Source organism: Canis lupus, chromosome 34 (assembly GCF_048164855.1).
Source record: "Canis lupus baileyi chromosome 34, mCanLup2.hap1, whole genome shotgun sequence".
Taxonomy (NCBI): Eukaryota; Metazoa; Chordata; class Mammalia; order Carnivora; family Canidae; genus Canis; species Canis lupus.
In genome coordinates, this window is record NC_132871.1 from 9775040 (window position 1) to 9803039 (window position 28000).

The following is a 28000-nucleotide window of genomic DNA, read 5'->3' on the forward strand; positions in this document are numbered from 1 at the left end:
TGGTAATTTCCTTTTTCAAAGACCTTTAAAACCAAACTGGACCCTGCTACATTGCCTGTCAGTTGGGTTATGAGTTGATGTATCAATTGGGGTTCAGTGCAAACACTACTCTGTGTGTTGAATACAAGGAATTAGATGTTTCCAGAACAACCTCTGGAAGAGCAGAGGTTAGAGGACAGCCCTTAGGCTTCCAAATCACAGCACACAGTAACTACCTAGAGATTAGGAACCTATGGAGACCAAAGCTGGCATCACAGCCATTTCTCACCCATGGAATTGGTGGCACTGCAGAGGCACAGAAAATCTGGCCATTGAAAATCACATCCAATGTAGCATGCTAACCAAAAAGTAACAGAGAAAACTAACAGGCAGAGAAAATATAGCCTCCCTCTTGCTTTTACCTTCCCATCTCACGTTGTTATATCTGATTGGCAAAATCTAAATTGTATACTGAATCCTATTAGGAAGAAAATCTATGAATTATAGTTGTTTTGGGGGGGGTTGTTTATTTTTTGTGTTGTTTTTATTTATTTATTTGAGAGAAAGAGAGAGCACACAGAGGAAGAGGGAGAGGGAGAAGCAGACTCCCCACTGAGCAGGGAGCCTGATGTGAGTTTCAATCCAAGGACCCTGGGATCATGATGTGAGCCGAAGGCGGGCACTTAACCGAATGAGCCACCCAGGCGCCCCTGGTTGGGGTATTTTAAAATCACTTTTCATTGAAGTATAACATACATATGGAAAAATGTTCAAATCACCATCAGGTACAGCTTGATAAGTTTTTATAAAGTGAAGATACCCATGTAACCATAACCCAGACTGGAAAACAGAAAGTATTTGTACACCAGAAAGCCCCCTTCTTGCTCTTTTCTAGGCATCATCCTCCCAGAAGGTAACTGCAATCTTGGCCTCTAACACCAAAGAGCAATTTTGCCTGTTTTTTAACCTTATACAAAGTGGAATGATATAGTAGTATGTCCTCTTTTGTGACCGCCTCTTCATTTTCATTGCTATATAGTATTCCTTTGGGTAACTATCACTTATATGTTTTACTGCACATGGACATTTAGGTTATTTCTATTTAGAGGTTATTACAAAGAGTGCTGTTATGAACATTGGTGAACATTTGTATCCAGTTTGGTTAGATATATAAGAGTAGGATTTATAGGAGATGCACATGTTTAACTTGAATAGACACTGCCAAACAGTTTTCCAAAGTGATAGATATGCCACATCCTCACCAAAACTTTGAATTTTCCACTTTTACATTTTAGCTATTCTGTTCAAAGGCTAATGCAATTTATTGAAATTGTATTATGGTTTTAGTTTTTATTCTCCTGATGTCTACCAACTGAAGTACCTTTTCATATGTTTATTGCCCATTTGGATATCATCTTCTGTGAAATGCCTGTTTTTCACCCAATTTCTTATTGGCTTGTCTGACTTTTTCTTCTTTGTAGTTCTTTGTTCTATGAATCCTTTGTTGGGGGTATTTTTGGGGAATACATTTTGCCTCTCTGTGGCTTATTTTTCCATTCCTTCAATAATGTCTTTTGATGAAGACATTCATAATTTTGATGTAGTTCAGTTTATCAGAGGCTTTCTTTTATGGCTTATTTATTTTATATGAGTCCAATTTAAGAAATCTTTGGTGACTCCAAGGTCACAAAGGTATTTTCCCATATTTTTTTGTGAAAACTTTATTGTTTACTGTTCACTTTTAGATTTACAATTCATCTGGTATTGATTTTTGTGTATGATGAAAAGTAAGAAATATAGTTTTGAGACTCCCAACTCCTATAATACTGCAGAATAAGGATAGGTTATCTATGGAAGGTGAAAATGAATGAATGCTGAGTGCCCAGACACCATGTCTGACACAGATAAACTGGTGAGTTTTTACATTGTAAAACAGGTAACTCCAAATTCTGAATTTTTCTGAACGTCTTTTCAAATATCTGTGATAGTGATTTCCCACATTCCACCAAATGTGGACATTCCAAATGTCAGCAATCCACCTCAGGCAGTTGCTTTGTGTCTCCTTTCTTATCCTGCCTCTTGGAATGTCATCACTGTTGCAAAAAAAAGCACTATGTTCTTTTTTCAGAAATTGTAATAAGAATTGTTCTGCTTTCAAATAAATGAAAAGACCAGGGTTAGACTTGGTGAATAAATGTAAATGTTAGTATACTTCTAAAGAAATGTAGTTTTACTACCCAATCTAAGAAAGTATGGTGGTCAAGGAGCACCTGGAAGGCTCAGTCATTTAAGTGTCTGCCTTCAATTCGGGTTATGATCCCAAGGTCATGGAATCAAGCCCTTTGTGGGGCTCCTTGCCCAGTGGGGAGTTTGCGTCTTTCTCTCCTTCCACCACTCCTCCTGCTCATATGCACTCTCTGTCTTTCTATCTCTCTCAAATAAATAAAATCTTTTTTTAAGGTCATTGTTTTAAAAGATTTGGGGACATGGAAACAACCTAAGTGTTCATCAACAGATGAATAGATAAAGAAGTTGTGGTTTAGATATACAATGAAATATTACTCAGCCATTAAAAAATGAGAAATCTTACCTTTTGTGACAACATGGATGGACCTAGAGGGCATTATTTGAAGTGAAATAAGTCAGAGAGAGAAAGACAAACACCGAATGATCTCACTTATATGTGCAATCTTAAAAACAAAAACAAAAACAAAAACAAAAAAACAACCTCATAGGAAAAGAGATCAAAGGGTTAGGTAGCTCAGTCGATTAAGCATCTGCCTTCAGCTCAGGTCATGATCTCAGGGTCCTGGTATCGAGCCCTGTGTCAGATTCCCTGCTCAGCAGAAAGCCTGCTTCTCCCTCTGCCTCTGCCTGCTGCTCCCCTTACTCCTGCTTTCTCTTTGTGCTTTCTCACACACACACACTCTCAATCTCTCTCTCAAATAAATAAATAAAATCCTTTAAAAAAAGAGAGAGCTCAGACTTGTGGTTACTAGGGTGAGGGGAGACGGAATTGGAGGAAGGTGGGCAAAAAGTAGAAACTTTAGTTATCAGATAACTAGGAATGTAATGTACAACATAACTACTATAGTTAACACTCTGTATGATGCATATGAAATTTGTAAAAAGAGTAAATCTTAAGAGTTCTTATCACAAGGAAAATATTTTCTTTTTTTGCTTTTTATTACATCTATATGAGATGATGGATGCTAACTAATTGTGGTAATCATTTCACAATATCTTACATAGTGCCGTGGTTTCTGGAATGGGATGGGTATCTTAGCTGGTCCTTAATTAGTTCACAATAATATGTGCAAGACTGGTATATGTTGTAGGTGTCTCATGGCCCCTTCATGTCTAAGAGACTTCTGTTTTTCTGGGTCCCCTAAAGATCTGACCATCTGCATAGATGCACCTGACAGCCATTCTAGGTTCTTCCGATTCCTATTTGCCAGGTACTCCTCTAATTACTCTCTATACATTGTCCTATTTAATCCTCATAATAATCCAGTATGATAGTTCCTATTTTTACCCACATTTTATAGATGAGGACTTTAAGGTTAGGTAATATGCCCAAAGCCCTCATATCTCATTAGTGATAAAGCTTTTGCTATGGATTGATTCTTTTTACTCTTGTATGAATACTCATTAATAATTCATTTGCCCACCCTTGCTCTGCCTCTCAGATCTTAGACAAACCTCTTGCTATCATCTCTACTTGTGTTCAAATTTATCTTTGCAAAGAGACCCAGCATTTTGAGACATACCAGTTATCTTAATCTTCTTATTCAATTCATGAAGCAAGTATTTCTAGGCACCAATATGTCCAATACACATTCTGATGACTGAATGAGATAGAAAGCAAAAGAAATAACAAAGTCCCTTTCATAGGAAACACAAATGGAATTTAAATTAATTAGAAAGAAAGCTACGTTTTTCAGTCATTAACCATGAATCTGATACCTGGGACTCAGACATATAAACAGCTGTCTGTTGTGCTTGGTGGTTCTTTCTTCTGGGTCATCTCCCAGAAGTCGCATAATTCTTCTTATGCTCATTTGAGAGCTACTGAACCCCGAAGGGTTCACCTTCACCCACAATCTTCCTCAGGATCCTGTGGGCCTCAAGTCTCTATTTCCCAACTCTCAAGGCTTCAAGGATTAGGATGAGGGTGGAATGAATCTTCAGAAAATTGAAAGTGCCATTTCAGAGTCAATGTAGTTTTGATAGGTTTTAGGAATAAGTCTGGTACCCAACCACTAAGCATAAGTTTTTTATAGAAAAATATGAACATGTCCCCCCCCCAAAACAATTTTGGATCCCAATCTGGTTACTTTCCTTGATTAGGAACCATGTTAAATTCTTTGTATTTCTTGGGTACCTTAAGTTGTAAATCTGGCCACTTTAAAGAGAAACTTCTGGTATTTTCTCTATTCTTTACTCTTCCAGACTGAAGTAGATGTTTCAGCTTAAGCAAATTAGTGCTTCTATACACTCAGGGGAAAATGGAACTCTCTGGTAGGAATCATTTAAGATTTTACTGAAGTGTTTTTACAAAGTTGTAATTATGCTTATTGATCTCAAAAGTTACCCCTAATTAGCTGAATGTAAGATGACCCATTGTGGGAATTAGTTTTACTGGAACATCTTAGCTTGTATTTCTGTGACCATGAGTTTAGTCCTAGAGGAAGGAAACTCAGAAGCATTTGCTTCACTCTTTCATGTAGGTCTGGTACAGGAACCTGCTCACACTGTCCATGATCCTGGTGGAAACCCAAATGTCAGGACTTCATAAGAAGAAACATAAAATCCCTGATCCCAGAGAATGATCATTTCATCTTGTTGCTTCCTTCTCAAATGATGAGCAATTTCAGTAGGATGAGAAGCCTGAGGGCAGAACCTGCAGGAAGGAGAGAGTACTGAAATGGAAAAAAACCTTAAACTTTATCTTGAAGAATTTTTAAGCCTCCATCCACCTCAGTTTTGTTATCTGTGAAAGGGAATCTTAATATATATTTAATAGGAATATTATAAGATCAAGTGAGATATGTGAAAGTGCTCTATAAAATTTAAAACAATATATACCATTACAGATTTTGAAAATTCATTTTTATATTTCCTTTGCTTTTATAACCTAGAAAATGTCCTGACCCAGTCATAATGATCACATTACATATTTTAAAAGCATTGCTAGACTTTGATGATGGTGATATGATAGTAACAATAGCAAGAAAAACAGAAAGAGGAGTGTGGGTGGTGGGGTATGTGTGCATATCCATATGCTGGATTTTGTCATGCCCCAAGATGGTCTGTCTAGAGTTCAAATGGGAAGGAACACAAATTAGATGGGGAATCTACCCAGATAAGAATTCACATTAATCTGGGATCCCTGGGTGGCGCAGCGGTTTGGCGCCTGCCTTTGGCCCAGGGCGCGATCCTGGAGACCCGGGATCGAATCTCCACGTCGGGCTCCCGGTGCACGGAGCCCGCTTCTCCCTCTGCCTGTGTCTCTGAGCCTCTCTCTCTCTCTCTCTGTGACTATCATGAATAAATAAATAAAATCTTTAAAAAAAAAAAAAAGAATTCACATTAATCTTATCATCAAAATAACTACCCATCACAAGTTCATTTCATTGGAAAAAAAAACAAAAAACAACAAGCTCTGGCTAGTTTTATTAAAGAAAAATTTTGTGTCATTTACTTTTCACCAGTCTGTTCTGGCATGCTACTAATGAGATCAGAATCACCTGGATCAAAGATAGCCAGTGTGCATACTCCGTGGTATTACCCACATACTGTGCCCAATTCAGTATTATTGTCACTGTAGTGATGGACATCAGTGTTGGTCAACATGGCACAGTATTCTATTTCAGATTTCCTCAAGATTGGGCAGCTGCTGGTGAGGATGACCAGTTTCACTTTGCCACATCTGACCATTTTCAGAATCTGCTTGTACCCTAGCACTCACTTTTCACCTTCCATAATGACTTAGAACCTGAAGTTGATCAACTCCAGTGACTTCTCTTCTTTGCAAGCCACCATTTTCCTGCTTTAGTTGTGGGACAGCCCCAACCAAGAGCAGCCACCAAGACGGCTGAGAGCAAGAAAGGGTCATTATTTTTTTAAATAGCTGTTTTTATTGCTAATAGTTTCTGTGGAGATTTCTTTTTACTTTGTTAAATTTATTAAGATATCTTAAGATATCAATTAGCCTTTAGATAAGAGTTTATCTTAAGAATGCTCTGTTTTAAGAGATAATTCCAATCTCCAAGCAAGAAGACCCAGAACGGATACCTCTCTCCAGTTCCAATCCAATGGAACCCTTAGGCTAAATTCTATCTCTTAAAAAAAAAAAAAAAAGAGCTGGGATGTAAGGGTGGAGAAAAGAAAGCTGATAGTGACTCACTCCAGTTTTTGGAAGGAGGTGGATCATGCTTCCACCCCCACAAGCCTAGTGCTGGGAACTCCCACTTTGGAAGATGAGGCAGATCTTGACATGAAAAAAAGTTTTAACTAGTGTCCCACCCTAATAAAGAAGCTAAATTCATTGTTAGCTTCTAGATTGCAAAGTTAAAATGTAAAAACAGCAAATACATTTACACTCAAAGACTAAAATTACACATATCCTTTCAGGAGCAATTTCAATTTCAAAACTCTCTCTTTAGAAATAATTAAGGATATATGCAAAGACTGAGCTACTTACTAGGCAGATCATCTCAACTGTGTCCAGTATTTTTGCCATAAGCATCTTTGCCACAAACATTTTCACCCCATAATAATTGGCTGTAAGGTAACTTCGCTATGAAAAATAAAATAACTGGTTGACAGTTTGGTTTCATTTCTCCATTGACAAAGTTCTGATTTTTATATTATGTAAGTGTTAGCTATCTCTCATAATGGTCTATACAATAATGAGTAGACATGGTGGTCTTAAAATGGTAGATACATATATCAACTTGTTAGAAAATACAGTAATAACACTTACTAAAAGTGTGAAATAAGAGAGTATAAAGCCAGATTGCATACTAGACTATATTAGAAAATGATAACATATCAATTATAATGATAACAAAGCTCAGTAACAAATGCATCCCAGAGTTAGCATCTCTTCCACATTTCCCATGGAACTTTGGAACATCTATCAAGGGACATATGACAATAGGCCAAGAGCAAACAACCATGTAGAAGGCTTTCACAACCCAGTACAAAGCTCAGTTACAAATATACATCCTGGTACTTGGAATACTGATACCTCTCTTAAAGAAGGAAAAAATTAATAATTAATTTTATTAACTTTTTTCGTGTTTCATTATGTCCTTTTTAATATCCCTCTCTGATTTTTTCATAATTTTATCTTTTATGACAAAATTGCCTTATGGTCGATTAGTTATGCAGTGAAAATACTTGCAGTAATGCAAAAATAGTTATAGTGAAACTACCCAAAACACACCCAAGCTATATTCATCATATGGAAGTAGTAAAAGCAACCTACATATCCAATAATAAGAGTTTATCAAATACATCCATAGGATGTGTATTATTTATATTTAATGTAACAGATAAATATTTGTTATTGTGATAATATTTCTAAAGTTTATTAAGGACAAACACTGATGACAACCAATATGTGCTCAATGGTTCCAGTTTTGTAAAATAAATAAATGTGGGATGCCTGCGTGGCTCGTGGTTGAGCATCTGCCTTCTGCTCAGGGGATGATCCTGGGGTCCAAGGATCTGTCCCTCATCAGGCTCCCTATGAGCATCTCTGAGTCTCCACCTCTCTCTCTGTGTTTCTCATGAATAAATAAATAAAATCTTTAAGTAAGTAAGTAAATAAATAAATAAATATGTGAACATAAGCATGCTTTTTTTTTTTTATAAGCATGGTTTTATAAGCTTTTAAAGCTTCTGGTTTAAGATGGTAGACTGAGAAGATGCATTTCATCTCCTCTTGCTCTGCAAATCCCACTAAAATAATTTTAAAACACACACATTCACAGAACGCCTGAGTGGCTTGGTAGGTTAAGCATCTGATTCTTGATTTTGACTCAGGTCATGATCTCACAGTCATGGGATCAAGCCCTGCATCAGGCTCCCCTCACAGTGGGGAGTCTGCTTGAAATTCTCTCCCTCTTCCTCTTCCCCCTCCCCAGATAACACTCTCTCTCTCTCTCTCACTCTCTCTTTCTCTCAAATAAATACATAAAATATATTTTAAATTTTTTAATTAAAAAAAAAACCCACACACACTCACAAAGAACATAGTTTATAAAAGTGCAAAAAGGAACTTCCCCTGGCTTCACTCCAAACCCACACTGAGTCTTACTCCTTCTCACAAAGTGGAAAGAATGACAAAGAATGAGACAAGAGAATGGAACAGGATTTTTACTTTTTATTTCATACTATTTGAATTGTTTTCATTAGTATGTATGTATTTTTGTAACTTTAAAAGTTATCAAGGGATAGATACAAATGTGTTAATACCGTAGCATCACGTTTGGCATTTTCTTCACTAGGATTCACCTAAACTTAACAAGAGTAGGTGCAAAAGAGAAAGAATGAAGGAAAGAGGATGAGTAGAGAAGGAAAGGAGGAGGGGGAGAGCAAGGGAGAACATTTTAAACAGTACAGTGATTTCTGCCTTCCCTTCCTTTCAGTTAGCTTGAACTTAACCCAAAGTAACTATGAAAGAGGTAATGTGAATCTGAACCATTCCTGATCTCATGTGCTTTTCATGCTTTGAGTATCTAGTCATGCTGAGTGGGATTCTAGTCTTACAGAAACTTTTATTTGTGTTGGTTTACATTTAAATAACATGGCTTATAGATAAAACTACTTCATTAGCTGCTCAACTGAAGAAGCAACATTCTGTTCCAAACCTGAGTGACTTAGGGTATTTTCTTTCTTTCTTTCTTTTTTTTAAGATTTTATTTATTTATTCATGAGAGATGCAGAGAGAGAAACAGAGAGACAGAGACACAGGCAGAGGGAGAAGCAGGCTCCATGCAGGGAGCCTGATGTGGGACTTGATCCTGGGTCTCCAGGATCACGCCCTGGGCCAAAGGCGGCGCTAAACCGCTGAGCCACCAGAGCTGCCCGACTTATTTTCAAGGGTAATTATCATTCTGCCCTGAATTTAGAAGTTAATTCCCAAAACTATGGAAAGACACTGCAGAAATTAGTAATCAGTGGCATATTAAGATGTTTTTTGTTTTCTTTCCCTCTCTCTTTTGTCATATTTTCTATTTGAAATAAGAAAGTCTCCTTTTTATTTTATTTTTTTTTAAGTTTTTATTTATTTGAGAGAGAGAGCCAGGTAGATAGCACCAGCAGAGGGGAGGGACAGAGGCAGAAGCAGACTCCCCACCAAGCAAGGAGCCGGCTGCGGGGCTGGATGTCAGGCACCCTGAAAGTCTTTCTTTTTAATAAGAAGGCTGTATTAAAAAGAATTTTTCTAACAGTACTGGTAGCTCCCATTCCACCTTTACCTGGCTGGTGGGCACCCAGTGGCTCCTTTTTTCCAAAGGCAACAGGTTTCATGACCCAACTCCAAGAGCTATCTCCTTTTCTCCTGCTGCCCCCCAAATTCACTTTTTTAGTAATAAGATACTATAGCATCCTGGGATGCCTGGGTGGCTCAGTGGTTGAGTGTCTGCCTTCAGCTCAGGTCGTGATCCCGGGGTCCTGGGACCAAGTCCCACATCAGGCTCCCCACAGGGAGCCTGCTTCTCCCTCTGCCTATGTCCCTGCCTCTCTCTCTGTGTCTCTCATGAATAAATAAGTAAAATCTTAAAAAAAAAAAAAAAAAGATACTAAAGCATCCCAATTTTATGCCTTACAAAACTCATCCAATCCCAATCTGTGCTAATGGTGTGTAGAACTAGTCCCACAGTTGTTTTTGTCTTATGTAAAGTGCTTCATGAAATTTTAAGAAATTCAAATTCATAGGGGCAACTGGGTGGCTCAGTCAGCTGAGCGGCCAACTCTTGGTTTCAAGCAGGTCACGATCTCAGGGTCATGGGATCCAGCCCCTTTCCTCCGCGCTCAGCAGGGAATCTGCTTGTGGACTCTCCTTCTCTGACTCCCTCTGCCCCTCCCCCCACACTCACAAGCTCTCTCTCTCTCTCTCTCTCTCTCTCTCTTTTTCTCTCTGTCTCTGTCTCTCAAATAAATAAATCTTTTTTTAAAAAAGAAACTCATATTTATATTCATCAGTAGGATAATTTGGGGGGGACTTAAAATATTCATAGAAAATGCCATTTGTAGCAGGAACAATAAAGAGGCTATGACTTTATCTTTTAAATTAAAAAGTCATCCAAGAAACTTCAGAGAGCATAGAAGAGGAACTCACATACCGATGATTAATCTGTGCTGCTGCCTGCAAAATTGAGCAATCAGGGTTGGGCTGTCCCCAAAGAACAACTTTGAAATCCTGGAAGGGCAATCGAGCACTTATCTCAGAGGCCTGTGGGATAGCCAAATCCTTTGGATACTTTAGAAGTAAGAGAGTAAGAAGCATCTGAGGGCTGCCTGGTCTTTCAGGGGGCCAAGCCCTGATGAAATCTGTCCAAACTGATAGCCTGACCTAGTTGTGGGGTTAATGGTTCATGTCTGTAGAAAGTAAGACTCCAAGATTGTATATTATCTATGGAGGAGAGATACTTGGATATAGATACCTAATCACAAGTTAAGGATCCAGGTTTTTTGTTTGTTTGTTTGTTTGTTTGTTTGTTTTTAAAGATTTAGTTAAATAAATTCATGAGACACACACAGAGGCAGAGACACAGGCGAGGGAGAAGCAGGCTTCCTGCAGGGAGCCGGATGTGAGACTCGATCCCGGGATTCTGGGATCAAGACAGAGACTGGGCTGAAGTCAGACACTCGACCACTGAGCCACCCAGGCATCCCAGGATCCAGTTATAATCCCTTATTATGTGATGCAGAACACTTTAGTTAATCTCCTGCAGTCCCTTATTTTTATAGATTTAAAATGGAAAACATACTCTTTGTTTATTTTGCATATTAGATGAGAGACTCCTTATGGGTATACAGTGCTGGGATCCCAAGGGATAACAGTAAGCTTTGAAATATATATTTTAGGAAACTGATATAACACTCTATCTACAGTGATGTTATTGGGCCTTTTTAGTGTGGGAGGTAGCAGACAAGCGGTTCCTGATGAGCCCGGTGGGAAGCCTAGAAACATTTTCATGTTCCCCTTTAGCATTTTGTAACTTGTTTACTTGTTAAATTAATACCTTGGCAACAAGAATCTCATTTTTCTTGCATAGAATCCATCTCTAAGAAAATGCACACCTAGAAGCTGTCAACAACAATTTGCTTGCCAAGTGAGAGTGAGCCCATTGAAAGGGTTGGCATGGATCAACCTTAATCCTTTCTCAGAGCACTGAAGCAAAAGACACAGGGGAATAGCTGTCAGGGGTTTTCATGTGAATCCCATTCTGCCTGACTGTCCATAGGAGGCCTGCACCACAGCCACCTCCTGTGTCATCTGCGGTTAGGACTGCTGGGGGTGCTTTACAGTAAGCTCAGCTGAACCATATTCGAGGACTCTGAGACAGCTGCAAGTACAGATAAAAGTTCTGAAAATCCTTCTTGAGACAAAGGTCTCTCTCTCCTCAGATTCACTGAGATGCCTGACCACACCTTAACCTGGGCCTCTTTGTTCATCACCTCCACGATCTCAGACTTGCTGCCAAACTACTTACCTAATACCCACCTGCACCCCCAGACTCACTACAACTTGTCTTCGACATCCCATCCATTGCACCATTTCCCCCCGAAACTTCAGTTATGCTAAAATCTCACTCCAGTTCAGATTTGCTCAGCAGCTCCAATGCTGTTCTCACCACTATTCCCATGTCCCATCCCTACCAAGCCTGCTGGGTTGGGCCCATCCAGGATCTTCACCTCACTCTTACCCACTTCACCCTACCCCACTGTCTGTGTCCATTCAATGCTCACTTGCAGAAGGCCAAAGTGTAGATTCTGCAAGTCTCTATCACTCTTTTTGCCCCTTAAACACATATGATGGACCTCCGGCATGTCCCTTACAATGTACAATATTTGATAATAAGAGAGATGTCAAAGGCATATTTTATGCTCCTCCTATACTTTAATTCCTCCTTCCTTCTCTACTTCTGAGATAGGAACTGAATAGGGAGATAGCAGATTGACGTGGAAAGGATGAACTAGATGTGCTTAGCTTAAGGAACCTGGCCTCCGTGGGAAGAGTTGGAATCTTCCCCGTCCAACTGTGATATCCAATTTTAAGCTTTAAGCACCTAAAACAAGAACAGTTGTGAAAATACCAACCTTCCCGTGAGAGCAAGATCAAATAAGGTCATGGATATGAAAGCACTTTGCCAACTATAAACTCTTTAAAACAGATACATCACATTAATGATTTTCAGAGTGATTCTTTTCAAAGGGAAACAACCAAGACCTTGAGTGAGTGGAAAAGTCAGTGTATCTTCCCTCTCCTGCCTCCTTCTCCCTGGCCCCATCCCTCAAGTTCCAACACTCCCTGCCGTTCTATCACATCCAAATCTCCTACTCCTTTTTCCTCACCCAGATTTCCTCACACCCTCCAGCACCAGGGGAAACTTCTCAACTAGCTGTTGATTTCATCAGATTATACAAAGTCATAATAAGGCATGAGTGGAGATTCATTCTTCTGGAATACATTTACATTTTAAAATAATTTGTTTATCAAAGGAATTGCATATTGATTGAATGGTTTATAGAGGAAAAAGGGAAAATGACTATTTAGTTTTGAGGGTTTTTTCAGAGTTTAAATCAACACAAGTGATAGCAGAAATATATTCATATTTTCACCAAAAATCATGTACAAAAATGTGCACAGGCACATTATTCATAATAGCCCAAACCAGAAACAATCCGAATGCTTGTCAACAGTAGAATAAATAAAGTGTAATCTGTTCACATAATGGAATACCACACAGCAATAAGAATGAAGGAACTAAAACTTTATACAACAGGGATAAATCTCACAAACACAATAGTGATTAGAGGAAGCCAGGCACAAATGAGTACACACCATATGATTGTATTTATATAAAGTTAAAGTCAGGGGCATCTGGATGGCTCAGTCAGTTAAGTTTCCAGCTCTTTTTTTTTTTTTTTTAATTTTTATTTATGATAGTCACAGAGAGAGAGAGAGAGAGAGGCAGAGACATAGGCAGAGGGAGAAACAGGCTCCATGCACCAGGAGCCCTACGTGGGATTCAATCCTGGGTCTCCAGGATCACACCCTGGGCCAAAGGCAGGCGCTAAACCGCTGCACCACCCAGGGATCCCAGTTTCCAGCTCTTGATTTCAGCTCAGGTCATAATCCCTAGGTCCCTAGATTGAGCTTTGTATCAGGCTCCCTGCTCAGTGGACAGCCTGCTTTTCCCTCTGCCCCTCACCCTGCTCATGCTTTCTCTTGTTCTCTCTCTCTTTCAAATAAAATTTTTTAAAGTCTTAAAAAATATATTTAAAAAAATTATAAATATAAAATGAGCACATATCAAAGATTTTACTTAACTCATTAGTTAATGAGGAAACCAGTAAGATGTTAGAACCAGTTCAAAGGGATTTGATTTATGGAAAAATATATTTTCTACCAGACAAAATTCATTGCATTGCACTAATGGAATCATTTACATAGCTACAACAGGAAATATTTGCATTACTATCAATTTTCCACATGTTAACCTCTTTCTCTACAAAGTTTTAAAATAACCTAGCCAAGGACAATGAAAGCAGAAAAAAAAAAAAAAAAAAAAAACCAGAATGGATAAGCTAAATTTCACCCACTAAATTTCAAAGATTTTTTACAGTAGAGTAAAAGCAAAACAAGCTATAATCCTTCTAGTCAGGAATAACATATACAAATTATGTGCCATATTTTTTAAAATATTTATTTATTTATTTGGGAGAGAGTGGGGAGGGGGCACAAGAGGGTGAGTGAGGGAGAGTCTCAACCAAATTCCCTACTGAATGTGGACACAGGGCTCGATCTCACAACCCTGATAGCATGTCCTGAGCTAAAATCAAGAGTCAGACACTTAAACTGACTGAGCCATCCAGGTGCCCCAACTTTGTGCCATATTCTTTCAGACCATGTGAGAATTATCTTACCTAACTAAAACAAAACAAAACAAAACAAACAACTTACTTAACTGTTTCCATATTAAGTACTGATTTTTCCTTTGTTCCAGAAAGCATTTGTTCACATTTCTGCTTATTTGCTTAGCATACTTTCTTAGAAGAAAAAGTACTAGGTCAAAAGATATGATCATTTTAAGACTCTTGATACATGTTGTCAAATATTATAGGAATACTTTGGAGCACATATTTACGTTGTGCATACCCCAGGAACTACTCCTCTTAAAATTTCAGGAGTAAAACGTGTGTTTACAGTGTTGCAACTACCCACCACCAGCTGCCCTCTTCTCCTTTGCTTTTGGACTTCACCAATATTGAGCAAAAACCTAGTCACTGGCTGAGGAAAAGGTATGGGTCAGCATAGCAAACTACAGAAATCTCAGTTCAGACACAAAATTATGACTACGGGAGTGCTGCCTGCACTGATGGCTTCATCTGTATTGGGTTATAAATTCCTTGTGGAATTTTCCAGAACACAACTCAAACCCCACCTCCTCCATAGGACTTCCTGTGTTCCCAGGATTTTTTTTATCTGTTTGCCAGTCTGGATTTAAAATATTCTATAAGCTACACATATTTAGCCATGAGATTTGAATTATTCAATTATTCAGTAGTGTTTATCACTGCCTATTAAAGCCAGGGAGAGTGGTGTGCTAGGCCTGGGGTTAAGTGGTAAGCAAAACAAACTTGTTTCTGGAATGTCCAAAAAGAATGGTTGCTACATAATATAGAATATGTAACCATATATATATGGAGTGAATATTTACGTTTTGATGTCAGGGTATTTGTTGTTTTGATGTATTTGTTGATTGTTCTCACGAAGGAGGTCTTTTCTTTCCAACTAGATAGGATTCTCCTTGAAGTCAAGGGCCATGTCTTTACTTCTCTGGCATCTTCCAAAATATTGAGCTTTTAATAGGTGCCCAGTACAGAGCAAACCAATTGAAAACATTGGTGCCTTGTGTCTGCATGGATCAGGCAAGCTATTCCTTCTAGCTCTTCAATATCTCTTAGGATCTCTGTGGGAATAAGTAACAAATGATTGAGAAATATTAATTTATTATGTAAGGTATCATTTTAAATTTTGTATCTTCACCAATAGGTGGCACCATCAATTTTAAAGTTCTATTTTATATTGTTACAGCCCCAAATTATTAAGTATGTAATTCACTCAGTAAATATTTACCGGGCACCTTCTATGTGTAGGCTGCCCAGCTGGCCACCACGAACAGTAAAAAATAAAATACTACAGATATGCTTTTCATATTTCCTTTTCCAATAGGACATTTCATTGCCAGGTTTCATCCTCATTTTAAAATAACATCTAAGTCTTGGGTAATAACTCAGAAACAGTTTTACAATTGTGTGTGTGTGTGTGTGTGTGTGTGTGTTCCAACTCAGCCCAATATCTTATTTAAAAGTGGGGAAAGCAATGCAAAGTTAAATAAAAAGCAAACCAGAAAAATCTGGATGGGGGAAGGGAGATTCAATCTGCAGAATTTAATCCACGTTGGCTTTTTAATTAACATAATTTACCACTTCTCAGTGAAAGGAACTTTCTTTCCTTTTGGGAGATAACAGAAGTGTGATCCAGGCATTGCAGAATTATTTCTGGAGCTTCTAAGGCTGCACAGCCCCATCTGGAGATAATAAAAGGTCCCATTCCTCTCTGTTTATTTCATTTCAAAAGGTTCATTCTCTGGAATTGCCTGAGGTTGTGAACTGTAGAGCATATGCCAGCTAGAGAGGGCCGCTGCCTGAGAACCACTCAGGAAGTCTCTTGTCCCCAGCAGAACTTGTCTAAGGCCTTCTCAGAGTGGAAACAGGTCCCTGCTACCCTTCCCAAGAATATTGCCTTCTCCATGGGCTGAACACAAAAAAGGGGCAAAAAGAAACAGGGAGGGAGTTCAGTGGGGGGAATGGAACTGCAGTATGTGCATCAAACACCACATAATAGTCACTAATTTACCCACCTACTGATGAGAGAAAGGAAACATTTGACCAAGGCTGTGCCTCTTTTCACTGAGCTTCTTTAAAGTGCAATGAATGGCATTAGCTACTTTGGGAGAGGCAGAGATGGAGCATATAAGGATTTTTGCCATCCAGGAGCTCCTTGTCTAGCAAACCACAATAGTGTCTTGTGTAGCAGTGGTGAGAAATGTGGGCTCTGGGGCTCTATTCATTTGAACCTTGGCTTCAGGACTTACACATTCTTGAATAAATTATTTAATCCCTCCGTGCCTCAGTTTTCTTAACCTGCAAAATGAGAATAATAGTTGTTACCTCTTAGAGTGATTAGGAGAATTAAATGAAATAGTACTTTAAGATTTTAACTAAGGAAGTCTGTTGTTAATACAAATAACTTTATATACAAAAGGAAATGTTAGGTATCCAGGGGTCTAGACAAAGAACTATAAAAGCTCAGAGGCTGGGGCACCTGGGTGGCTCTGTTGGTTAAGCCTCTGCCTTCGGCTCAAGTCATGGTCCACGGGTCCTGGGATAGAGCCCCAAGTTGGGCTCTCTGCTCACCGGGGAGCCTGCTTCTCCCTCTCCCTTTGCCCTTCCCCCTGCTTGTTCTTTCTCTCTCTCTCTCTCTCTCTCTGTCAAATAAATCCATTAAAAAACTTGTTTTTAATCTCAGAGACTGGAACAATAACTTTTTTAGGGCGGCAAAGCCGAGCAAAGCATTCATTAATGGCTTTATGAAAGTAGCACTGTAACTGAGCTTTGAAGAAAAAGTAGTATTGGCAAATGAAGAGATGCAAAAAAGGAGGGTACTCCCCGAAGATAGACTATAAACAAAGGTGGTGGGAAAAGGAGGTAAGAAAGAGGAGTGTTTGTAACAGAAATAATAGTTCAGCTGGTATGAGGGCATGTGAAAGGAAAATGAATGCTGAAAAAAATTAGCTCTAATGGTAGGTTGAAATTATGTTCAGGGTATATATCAGGCAATAATAGAATCTGGACTTTATACTTTGGACCTCAGGAAGCCACTGAGGGTTTTTGATCAGAAAAGTGGCATACTCACAACTGTGCATTCACTGCTGAGTTGGCAACCATGGATGACGCATATTGGAAGGAGGAGAGATGGGTGTGTAGCAATATTTGACGTTTGCTGACTGCTAATGTATTAATCCATATAGTGTTAGTAATGAAGGGCACAGGTGGTTGGGAACTGACAGAGAGATGAGATATGAGAAATGAGATATTGGAGTGGTCAGAACTTAATAAATTTGACATGCATTGCATGTGGAAGACAAGGCAAAGACAGGGGTCTCTGGCTTAGGAAAGTAAGAGTAAGGACCTAGCAGGTTTGGAGGGAGAAATGCAGTGAGTTCATTTGTTGTCATATTGAGTTTAAAGAAGTGAGACAATCAGGCAATGATGTCCAGGAAGCAGCTAGAGAGATAGACCTTGAGAGAAAAGTTCAGGTCTGGATTTTCAGATGCCCTGCAAGGTTATGCTAGTAGATGGCAAACAGGAGATTGGATGAGATTACCAAGGGGGTGCAGAGAGCGGGGAGAAAGATGACAGAGAATATGTGCTTGGAATACACCATGTTGAGGAAAGGGAAGAGAAAGTAGAGCCAGAGGAAAGACAGTTATTGAGGGGAAAGTCTAGAAGAGCAGCAGGTGCAGAAGAGGTCATTTCAAGAGAGAGGAGGAAGTCACCAGTTTTGAATGCTACAGAGGAGCTGAGAACAAAGAATGAGAGAAAAGATCTTTAGATTTGGCAACCAAATGGCAACTGGTGATCTTTCAAGGAATAATTTTATTGGAGCAGCTTGTGGAATAGAATGGAGTCAGGCTGACCTGGATTCGAATCCAAGTTTTCCTGCTTACTAATCTCAGACAAGAGATACTGCACAAAGGGAAATGTTATAAACCATTACACTACTTTGCAAAACATAAAAATTCCCTACCTTCTGTAAAAAACCTCTGGTTTTTAGAAGTTTAAAATATCTTTAAAAATAATTTCATTTCTTTTTCTTTCTTTTTTTTTTTTTTTTTTTTTTTTAGTAAGCTCCATGCCCCAGCGTGAGGCTTGAACCTAAGAACCCTGAGATCAAGAGTTGCATGCTCTACTGACTGAACCAGCCAGGTGCCCCAAGAAATTTAAATGAAATAAAGCAATGAGGCAAAAATTTTTTCAAACCAGGAGTTCTTCTAACCACCCACCCTCCCTTGCCCAGTTGAGAATCTCCATGATGCTTAGTTCAACGTGATTAAAGAGTGCTTGGGCAAGTTGCAGTTGGAGACAATGACTTTGTAACATAACCAATTCATCATATTTCACTATCACCTTAATAACCTGTGGATGGGAGCAGAGAAATTAGATGTTGCAATCTGTCCAGAGTTGGGATTGGCAGGATTGGCTGTACAGTGAAGGCAGGGTGATGACCTGGGGATGCTGGTCAAAGCCTTGCTAAAATGTCTCCCCGTGGAGGCCAAGCTCAGAAAGGGTTGTCCAGCCTTGTCTTGGTTTTCTAGGACTGCCTTAACAGAGTGTCACAGGCTAAGTGGCTTAAAACAATAGAAGTTTATACTCTTCCAGCTCTGGAGGCTGGAAGTACAAAATCAAGGTGTTAGCAGGGTTGGTTCCTTCTGAGGACTATGAGGAAGAATCTGTTCCATGCCTTTCTCCTAGCTTCTGGTGATGGCTGGCATTCCTTTATGTTCCTTGGCCTGTAGGTATGTCACTCCAATCTCTGCCTCTACCTTCATGTATGTCTCTGTGTCTTCACATGGCCTTCTTATAAGGACACGAGTCATGTTGGATTAAGGGCCTACCCTACTCTAGTATGACCTTATCTTAACTGATTACATTTACAATTACCCTATTTATGAATAAGGTCACATTCTGAGGTATTAGGGGTTAGGACTTCAACATATCGTTTTTGGAGAACATGGTTCAACCAAGAAAAGAAGAATAGTGTGAAATACAGGGAGAAGGGGCTGGTCAGTGTGGCAGGGATGCAGGTAGAATTTTTGAACCCTTGGGGATAGTGAAAGGGGTTTGGCCTCAAATGGGTCTGAGTTTGGGATGATTATATTGGTTTATACAGATTTAATTATACTTTTGGCTTTAGAACATCATGGAATTGACTTGGATATGTGAGTTAGGTGCTTTACTAAAGCTCCAATGTACCTGGACCTGGTCCTATGCTGAGGCTTGAGATGCTACTCTGGTTGGAAGGGGGAGGCTAGGGGACTTGTCCTAAGATCATTTTATGGCAAATTCATCATATCTACATGGTTTGTTGTTATTTGAGGTCATCTGGGGTTAGAAGAGCTAATGTAGAGAAAGGGAGCCATACTTCTAACCAAGCTTGGAATTCCACTGGGCTCTAGTTTGTCCTTTCATTTTGCTGAACTTTCAAGATCTAAACTAGCCCAAACTTGTTAGTTGGAAATGGAACTAACACTGCATGATTTTCATGTTCTCAGATTGTCTTGCTGGGTACAGAAAGAAAGAACAGTGTGTGAGTTAACTTGTCTAGTATAACTTTTCAAGCATTTTGCAGCAACCTATAGCATCAGCAGTCTTGCATAATGGTGACACAGGCCTTGCTACCCTTGGAAAAGTGGATGAAGAACCAGGCACAGCATAACAATACAACCTGTGTTGCAACAACTCACACAAACAAGATACACATTAAATTAAGTATAGTAAAATGGCTGCTTCTAGGCAGAGGGAGGAGGGTAGGAGGAGGTGTAAATAAATAAAATAAGAGACAGATAGATAGATGATAGATAAAATAAGAGGGGCCTTGCAGGGACTGTGATGAGGAGAAGTTACTAGAGATCAAGGAATGTGAAGATTAAGTAAAAATATCTATATAAAATGCTTAGCATAACACCTGGTCCACAGTGTTCCATTGATACTACATAGCTGCTGTTGTCAGAGTCATCCTTATTATCATCACCATCATTTCTTTACATGGCCAATACCATTCCTGTAGTAAGAGAGAACTGGAGACTGTTTCCCACAATGGGAAGACAATACTTTCTCTTACACTAATTCTACTTCCAACATTTCCTTTTGTGTAATCTTAGGCAACTTACTTGTTTCAGCGCCAGCTTCCCCAGGCAAACCTCCTATACATGTCATCAGCATTAAGTCTCACACTTGGCACATCAGTCCTCTGGAGCCTCTTTTGGAACCCCCACTCTTAGGCCTTGTGGAGGACCAAAGTGAAGGCATCAGCCTGACCCTCAGGGAAGTCCCTTAATCCTAGTGAAATTACCAGACCCCTTAGGCATACCATGCCCTGTAACACAAACCCAATCAACGCAGCCTACAATGGGTAACCAAATATGGAGTCACTGGAGACTATCAGTGTTAACATGGAAGCAGAGAGGCCTAACCAAGATGGGATAATCTAGGTCGCCCACCATTGTCTCAGGGGTTCTTTTTTTTTCTTTTTTTTCTTTTTTTTCTTTTCTTTCTTTCTTTCTTTCTTTCTTTCTTTCTTTCTTTCTTTCTTTCTTTTTTTCTTTGGCTCCATGTACAGCGTGGAGCCCAAGACAGAGCTTGAATTCATGACCATGAAATGGAGACCTAAGCTGAGATCAGGAGTCAACCAACTGACCCATCCAGGCACCCCTATTGTCCCAGAGATTCTGCTTGTCTTCTGCTTGTCTTGTTCTGACTTTGTACTTTCTATTTTGTGTCAGAGTTACCCAGGCCTTGCTTTGTTTCAGGTGTTGTACCATTTCACATGTATTCTCTCATTTAGTCTTTGTTTTAAAGATCTTATTTATTTATTCATAAGAGAGGCAGAGAGAGGCAGAGACACAGGCAGAGGGAGAAGCAGGCTCCTTGTGGGGAGCCTGATGTAGGACTTGATCCCAGGACCCTGGGATCACAACCTGAGATGAAGGCAGATGCTCAATGAGGAAAATAAGGCATAGGCATATTGAATTTACCCCAGGTTACACAATTAGTGAAGTGGCTAAGCCAGTAGCTGACCCTAAGCAGCCTGCAGCAGAACTCTGCTACTCTACAGCCTCTTCGTAATTCCTAGGGAGTTTGGCAGTTCGGGTCAAAATAGAAATTGGACGTGATCTTTAATCCAGCAATTTCACTGAGTGAATTTATCTGATAGATCTGTTTGACTTGTTTGAATACCTATAGTGACAAAAAAAAAAGGGGGTAAACATCTATTTACAGGGGACTGGTTAAGTAATTTATGCTACATAACTGCAATGGGGTGATGCAGACTTGTGAAAAAGAGGGGCGCCTGGGCGACTCAGTCAGTTAAGTGTCTGACTCTCCATCTCAGCTCAGGCCTTGATGTCAGAGTTTTGAGTTCAAGCCCCATGTTGGAGCCTACTTAAAAGGAAAGAAAAATAATGCAGGCTTATATGAATTAATATCCCCTAACCACAGGCTTCTCTGGCATGGATCGAAGCCAACTAACTGGTCCAAAAGACGGTAGTCTTTGTTAAGGAATGAAGTGACCAGGCCTCCCTAGAGATCCTTCCCAATGGTGCAAAGGCATTAAGAATAAAGATTTACCCAGAGAGAGGGTGGTGACCAGGCATGACCAGGCATGCGGCAGAGGAAATTTGAAGCCCGGGGCCTTGAAGATAACTGGGCTCTCTTGCCAGCCCTGGACAAAGAGAGTATAGTTTTGGGGGAAAACATTACTGTCCTTCTGTCTGCAGTTGGACAGCCTCCAGGCTGCAGGGAGGTTTTGGTCTCTGAGTACAGTCAATAGTACCCATTGGTCTGGTAGCTTGAGCAGAAGTTAAGCTGCAAATATATGTATGTTGGAACTGTTCGGGGAATGGAGGTCATAATAAGCAAACACGGAAAACCTACTGCCTTGAGACATTTAGTAACAGCTGTGCTCCCTGCAGAACAGGTTTCCTCATTGCCTAGGTCTGAGAGCATCTCCTGGGTCCTCCCTGTTAGAATGCTGAGTGTCCATGGAGAGTTTGAGATGAGGAGAGAGAAGGCCATCTTCCAGCTGAGACGGTGCAGTGATCATGCAAGGCACTACAACCGCAGCAGCCGTGGTGAGGTAGCACGGAGGGCCTGGTGTCTGTCAGAGCCAGGACTATGGGTGACGTGCTTCCACTGAGCGAACCAGACACGGACTTGAGTGTCATTATGACCTGTGCTTGTGACATCTTTCCTCAAGAAGAGCACAAGCTGAACTTATGTTTACATATTCTTCACAATATGGAAGGAAACATTGACTGAGGCATTCCCATGCCTAGAGACATCTCGTTGTATGTATATACATATATACACACACATATATATACACATATATACATGTACGTGTATATGCGTATTCCAGTCAAGATAGGCTAGATAGGCTACATGAACACATAACCCCAAAATATTATTGACTTAACATGAACAAAGCTTACATCACAATCCAGTGTAGGAAGGGAGCTCTCTTGGGCAACTCCTCCAAGTGGTGACTTGGCAATTCATCTTAAATCCCATCAGCTTGGGACTCCTGGGTGGCTCAGCGGTTGAGTGTCTGCCTTCGGCTCAGGTCCTGATCCTGGGATCCGGGATCGAGTCCCATATCAGGCTCCCTGCAGGGAGCCTGCTACTCCCTCTGCCTGTCTCTCTGCCTCTGTGTGTGTGTGTGTGTGTGTGTCATGAATAAATAAATAACATCTCTTTTAAAAAGTTAAAATAAAATAAAATACCATTAGCTTCAACATATGACCTCAGCACTTGCCACAAAGGGAGAAAGGAGTATTTATAAGACCACACAGGGGGATTTGTGGTTAAGTCTACAAGCACTATTTGTTACTTCTGCTACATCCCAGAGGCAGAACCCAGTCACATGGCTCCATCCTAACCACAAGGGAGCCTGGGAAATGTGGGGAAATGTTATCTTTTATGTGCCAGGAAGAGAAAATGAAATTGATGAGTCTTTTCCACAAGCTTCTACAGGTTGGAGTTATTTCATAAGGTTTTTCTTCTCATTGTGATTTGCATTTGATACTGTTTAGGCTGGCTTCTTGCCTTGTGGTATATTTAATAACACCCACAGGTAGCATCCCATTCTCACGACAGCATTATGAGTTGTCAGGACAGGTATTATTATACACATTTTATAGTTTGAGGACCCTGAGGCCCAGAGTAGTTACATGACTTGTCCAAAGTCACATATTACTAAGTGAGAAAGCCCTCTGTCACATTAGTGTCTCTCCACTATACCACATTGTCTTCCACAGAAGCTCAAACTAGATTAGGCACAGATCTTGATACACAAACACAAGTCTGCCAGAAGCATATCTTTATTCCACTACAATCAACCTACTTTATCTTCTAAGCTCTGGCTTTATGTTGGAAGGTGTTAGCAATGACTTCCATCATTTTGGTATTTCTCTACCTTTAAGGGTATATCTAAGTTTGGGTGGGATGCAGCATGGGTATACAGGTTAGTGCATATTATTGGAGATCCATTTATTCCTTAAGTCAGGTTTGAGGAGGCACCAGCCAAGATGTCTACAGCTCCTTCTAGTCTTCCCGCTGATACTGATGTATCTGTGCCTCCTTCCTGTTCTCCTGGCCCATTTGTGTCCAGAAGCTCCCTGCTACTTTGGAGCCACTCCAGGGTCTAGGAACTTCCGTGGGTGCCCACCACATAGCCATTCTCCTCCTCGGGCTCATTGTCTTCCTGAGGTAGAAGGGCAGGGTAGGAAGAAAGGACCCGTTTATGCCTTTGCTCTCTCGCTTTTCATCCATCTCTCCTCCTACCCCAGCGAAGTGTTTCTAGTCTTCCAAGAAAGCCCCACTCTCCTCAGATCTTTTCCTTCTAAATCCTTTGGCTATATTCCAAATCCTCTCCAGCCCTCTGAGAGCTTTTATAATACAAAACACAACTCACAGAAGTTTTGTTCTTGTTTCACTTTTTACCCTATCACGGCATTCCTCTACCTTAAGGCAGTGAGACAAAGGCCTGCAATCCAAAGCATGGGGGTGGGGATAGGGAACTACCAAGAGAAAAAAAAAATTTTTCTTGATCACATGTGTATCACATTTAACTTCATCAGGTCCTTGTCTGTATCACTTTCCTAAAACTAACAGGAGAAGAAGCATTGATGGGAGTTCTTCTATTGGGGGAACTCGCAGATTAAGCCCTTTCCTGCTTGATTGGTCTTTTTTTTTTTTTTTTTAGATTGTATTTATTTATTCACGAGAGACACAGAGAGAGAGGCAGAGACATAGGTAGAAGGAGAAGCAGGCTCCATCCAGGGAGCCCGATGTGGGACTCGATTCCATCCTGAGCCAAAGGCAGATGCTCAACAGCGGAGCCACCCAGGCATCCCTGATTGGTCCTTAAAGGTACATTATCCCCTCCCACCTCAACCTGATGGCTCCACCCTTGATGACTTGACCCTACACTGTTGGTGATCAGGTTTTCACTTAAGAATTGGGAACCTGGGGGAGCCAGGGTGGCTCATTCGGTGAAGCAGGAGACTCTTAGGTTGGGCTCAGGTCATGATCTCTGGGTTGGGAGATGGAGCCCCAGTCTGGATCTGGGCTTAGTGGAGAAGTCTGTGTGAAGATTCTCTCCCTCTGCCCCTTCCCCCACTTGTGCGTGTGTGCTCGCATGGGCTCTCTCTCTTGCTCTCTCTGGCTCTCTCTCTCTCTTCTCTCTTGCTCTCATTCTCGCTATCAAATAAATAAAACTTAAAAAAAAATTGAGAACCTGGTTTTTTTAGAGGAAGACTCAGAGTTTCAAAAGCCTGTCAGTGGATGATTTACTAGTGTTCCAAATGCGGAAAAGGTGATTTGTTTCTCTGAAGGTTTTAGTGTTTATCACTTCCCCTGGCACACACCCTAGAGTAAATCTGGTCCCAGGGGGGACAGGTCATCGTATGGTAAGCACACCCACAGTGCTGAATAAGGAAGTCTTCCAACAGTGAAAGTAGAAGGATCACCTACTGCTGGTGAAAGCTGGAGAACTTAGACCAAATGAGGTGAAGAGATGCTGCATTAAAGCAAAACATCATTTAAAAAATTCTGTTTGGTATCAAATCCTGTGGGTAAAGTGGATTTTAAAATCATTTCATAGCACACTGGGCTTTCAAAAGATGTTTGTTTTAAAGAATACAGTTGGCTTGTGGTCAAAAAATGAAGTTCAGTTATGCACAGTAACAACTGTAGTATAATTAGCAGCCACAGAATACCAGGTGTCCAACCAAGCCTTTTCTACCCATTTAAGAGAGCCAAGCCCAGCAAAAAGGCCCTGCCTAGCCAGACCCAGTAGTTCAAAAGCTCAGCCTTTGTTATCAGGAAGGAATTAATTCAAAGAGTAAAGCCATGAATGGGCACAACCAGGCATTTTGTCATAAACACCCTATTGTTAATACATGTTGGGAGCTGAACTTTCTCACATTTGAAGGAGGCCTGCTTGAGAGGGAATTTAAACAAGCCAGGCTTAAGGTTGTTTTCTTTTCCTTTTTAGATTTCTGATGATATATCTATGGGATGTGCACAGTAGAAAGGTGCTGGCCTTGGAGTCCAAAGGCTCCCTCCCTCAACTATCATTTGACCTAAGAATTACAGTGTTCCCAGTTCTTTGAACAGATCACCTTAGTGTCAAGGGAATGAAAGTGCAGAGAACAGACAAAACACAGAAGTGTTATAGGGAAGAAACATATTAAGAGACCTAACAATGCACTTCCTCATTATATGTAAGGAAACTATTTCCGAGATTCCTTGAGCTATAAAAAGCCAAGTGAATTTGCTTAAGTTAATAAATGTTATTTAATTATATAATGACAGTACTGCAGCAAAATGTTTTGTTTCCTCTCTTTTTATTGCTTCCTGTTAGTTATTGAGAGAAGAAATCCAATGTAACTTTTTTATACTCCACTAATGACAAGGCTACCTCATTTGTTTTGTTTGTGCTTCACAATACATGCGTATATGTGTATATCATCAAATTGAATAAGACGGCCACATTGTGTGGTTGCTACAAACACAGGTATAAGGCTGAAGATTGATCCCAGTTTTGCTGAGCAAGACCCCATTATAAAAGCCGTTTGCTATGCTTTAGAATTGGTCGTTGCATCCTGAGAGAAAAAGCAAAACATCAATTCTGAGAACAACTGAAAAATCTGAGGTATAAAGCTTGTTGCCCTCTCCTAACCCTGGGATGAGAATGAAGTTCTACTTTCAGCTAAGGTGACCCATTTCCCTTGGTCTGTCAGTGCTCCATATCCCAAAACAGTGTGGGGCCCCCCCCCTCCAGGCTCAGCTGATGGAGTACATGAGCCCTCTGTGCTTCTTTGCCAGTAGTGACAGAGGACACAGCAGTATAGTGTGACGCCACTGAGCAGGTAGTGTGATGGGGACCGTTCTGAGCACCTTCTCACCTAGTCCTCTCTGCACACTTTTCTAGGTGGGTGCTTATCTGCCTTTCATACATGAGGAGACTGAGGAAAAGACAGTAAGTTATTAGGCTTAACCATGTGGAATTCCTGTTTTTTGCAGGTCAGAAGGTCTAATATTGGTAAGTTTATGTGATTCAATCCACTACTTGCCCATTCTTACAGAGTCAGCAGGGGGGATGCCAGAGTTTGAATTTTCAAGTACCTCAAAGTGATAGTTGCATAGCCATATTTCGGATGATAAACTGGGGCTCACGGCAAATGCATTTAAAAATAAATAAATAGTGCAATCAGTAGACTACTTCCTTTCTTCTGTGGTCTCTGGTTTCAACTACTGACTTTATTCACGTCACAATTTAAAAGTTGGCTCAGGTCAGACAGGAATGCCCTGCCTGTGGCTACGGTTCCTTCTGTGCAGCTGAAACCAGCCCATCAAACCAGCTCTCTCAGGCTGGCTGCCTCAAAATGTCTGTCTGGAAACATCTCCCTTCCAGGATGACACAGAGCCACACACCCCATCTCCCCAGCTGAACTCCCACCATTAGAGCCACTGGGCTACAGCCACACGTCTTCCTCTCAGAGCCATTGTTAAAATTCCTCTGTGAACACCATCATCCTTTCCTGTTAACACACCAATGATTAGCTTTATCATCAGATTACTTGAACTCCAGACTTGGATCAAGTGAATTTTGTTTGAGAGCTGATGGGTGAGGTCAGGAGCATGCCAGGGAGTCATGAGCTGTTAGATGTGGCAGTAGCTTTAGAAGCTGTAATGGCCAATCTCAGCATTTCAAAGCTGAGGAAACATTCAGGTGCCAAAGCCTTGGCATCTTGATTTTGAGGGTGACCAACCACCCCAGTTTGCCTGGGCCTGGAGAATCTCCTGGCATGTGGGACTTTCGATGCCCATACTGGGAGAGTCTAAGATGAACCAGGACTAGTGGGCCTCTCTACTTCATTTGGAGCCTCAGTGCTCCTGCTGCTTCTCCTGCTTCTCTGGGCAGGTGAGACTTGAGCAGGGCCCTTGCAGCAGGGGCTTCAAAGCTGCTCAGATGGCTCAGAAATGCCCAGTGGGAAGTAACAGCAAACACAAATTTACATGGCACAATTTAACCAAGGTGAGCTGCCGGAGTGATGGGTGTCTAGGCATGAACACGATGCCACAAGGAGCAGCCATGGGGGTAAGGTTGTATCTGCCTCCTGACTGAACCCTGAGCCTCTTGGGGCCACAGCTTTTGGGAAAGCTGGTTCAATTGGGCCAGTCTGTGAAAATTAGGCTGAGGTCTGGTTTACTCACTTTATAGAGATGAGCTGCTGCCTAAGCCGTGGCCGAGCAGTGCACAGAGTCTGCAAGGAGAGGGCCGCTCCTGTGTGTCCGCAGGAAGGACTGAATGCAGAAGTACTTGGGCAGGGAGAAGGGTCAGCAGGGGTGCCCCAGCACTTCCTTT

The 28000-nt window shown here is 40.7% G+C and overlaps 1 protein-coding gene, 1 long non-coding RNA gene and 1 pseudogene across 2 annotated transcripts in view; 1 reads left to right on the forward strand and 2 right to left on the reverse strand.

Moving 5' to 3' along the window:
• Window positions 1-28000, forward strand: part of NFE2L2 (NFE2 like bZIP transcription factor 2) — a 97417-nt gene that overhangs the window by 16972 nt on the left and 52445 nt on the right. The window lies entirely within an intron of this gene.
• LOC140624416 (uncharacterized) lies at window positions 12-27989 on the reverse strand. The gene is made up of 4 exons (XR_012023898.1): window positions 27850-27989; window positions 16383-16431; window positions 14943-15194; window positions 12-4882 (listed from the first exon to the last, which is right to left on the reverse strand). It is a non-coding gene; the product is annotated as an uncharacterized lncRNA (long non-coding RNA).
• On the reverse strand, window positions 5680-6791 carry LOC140624308 (large ribosomal subunit protein eL30 pseudogene; annotated as a pseudogene).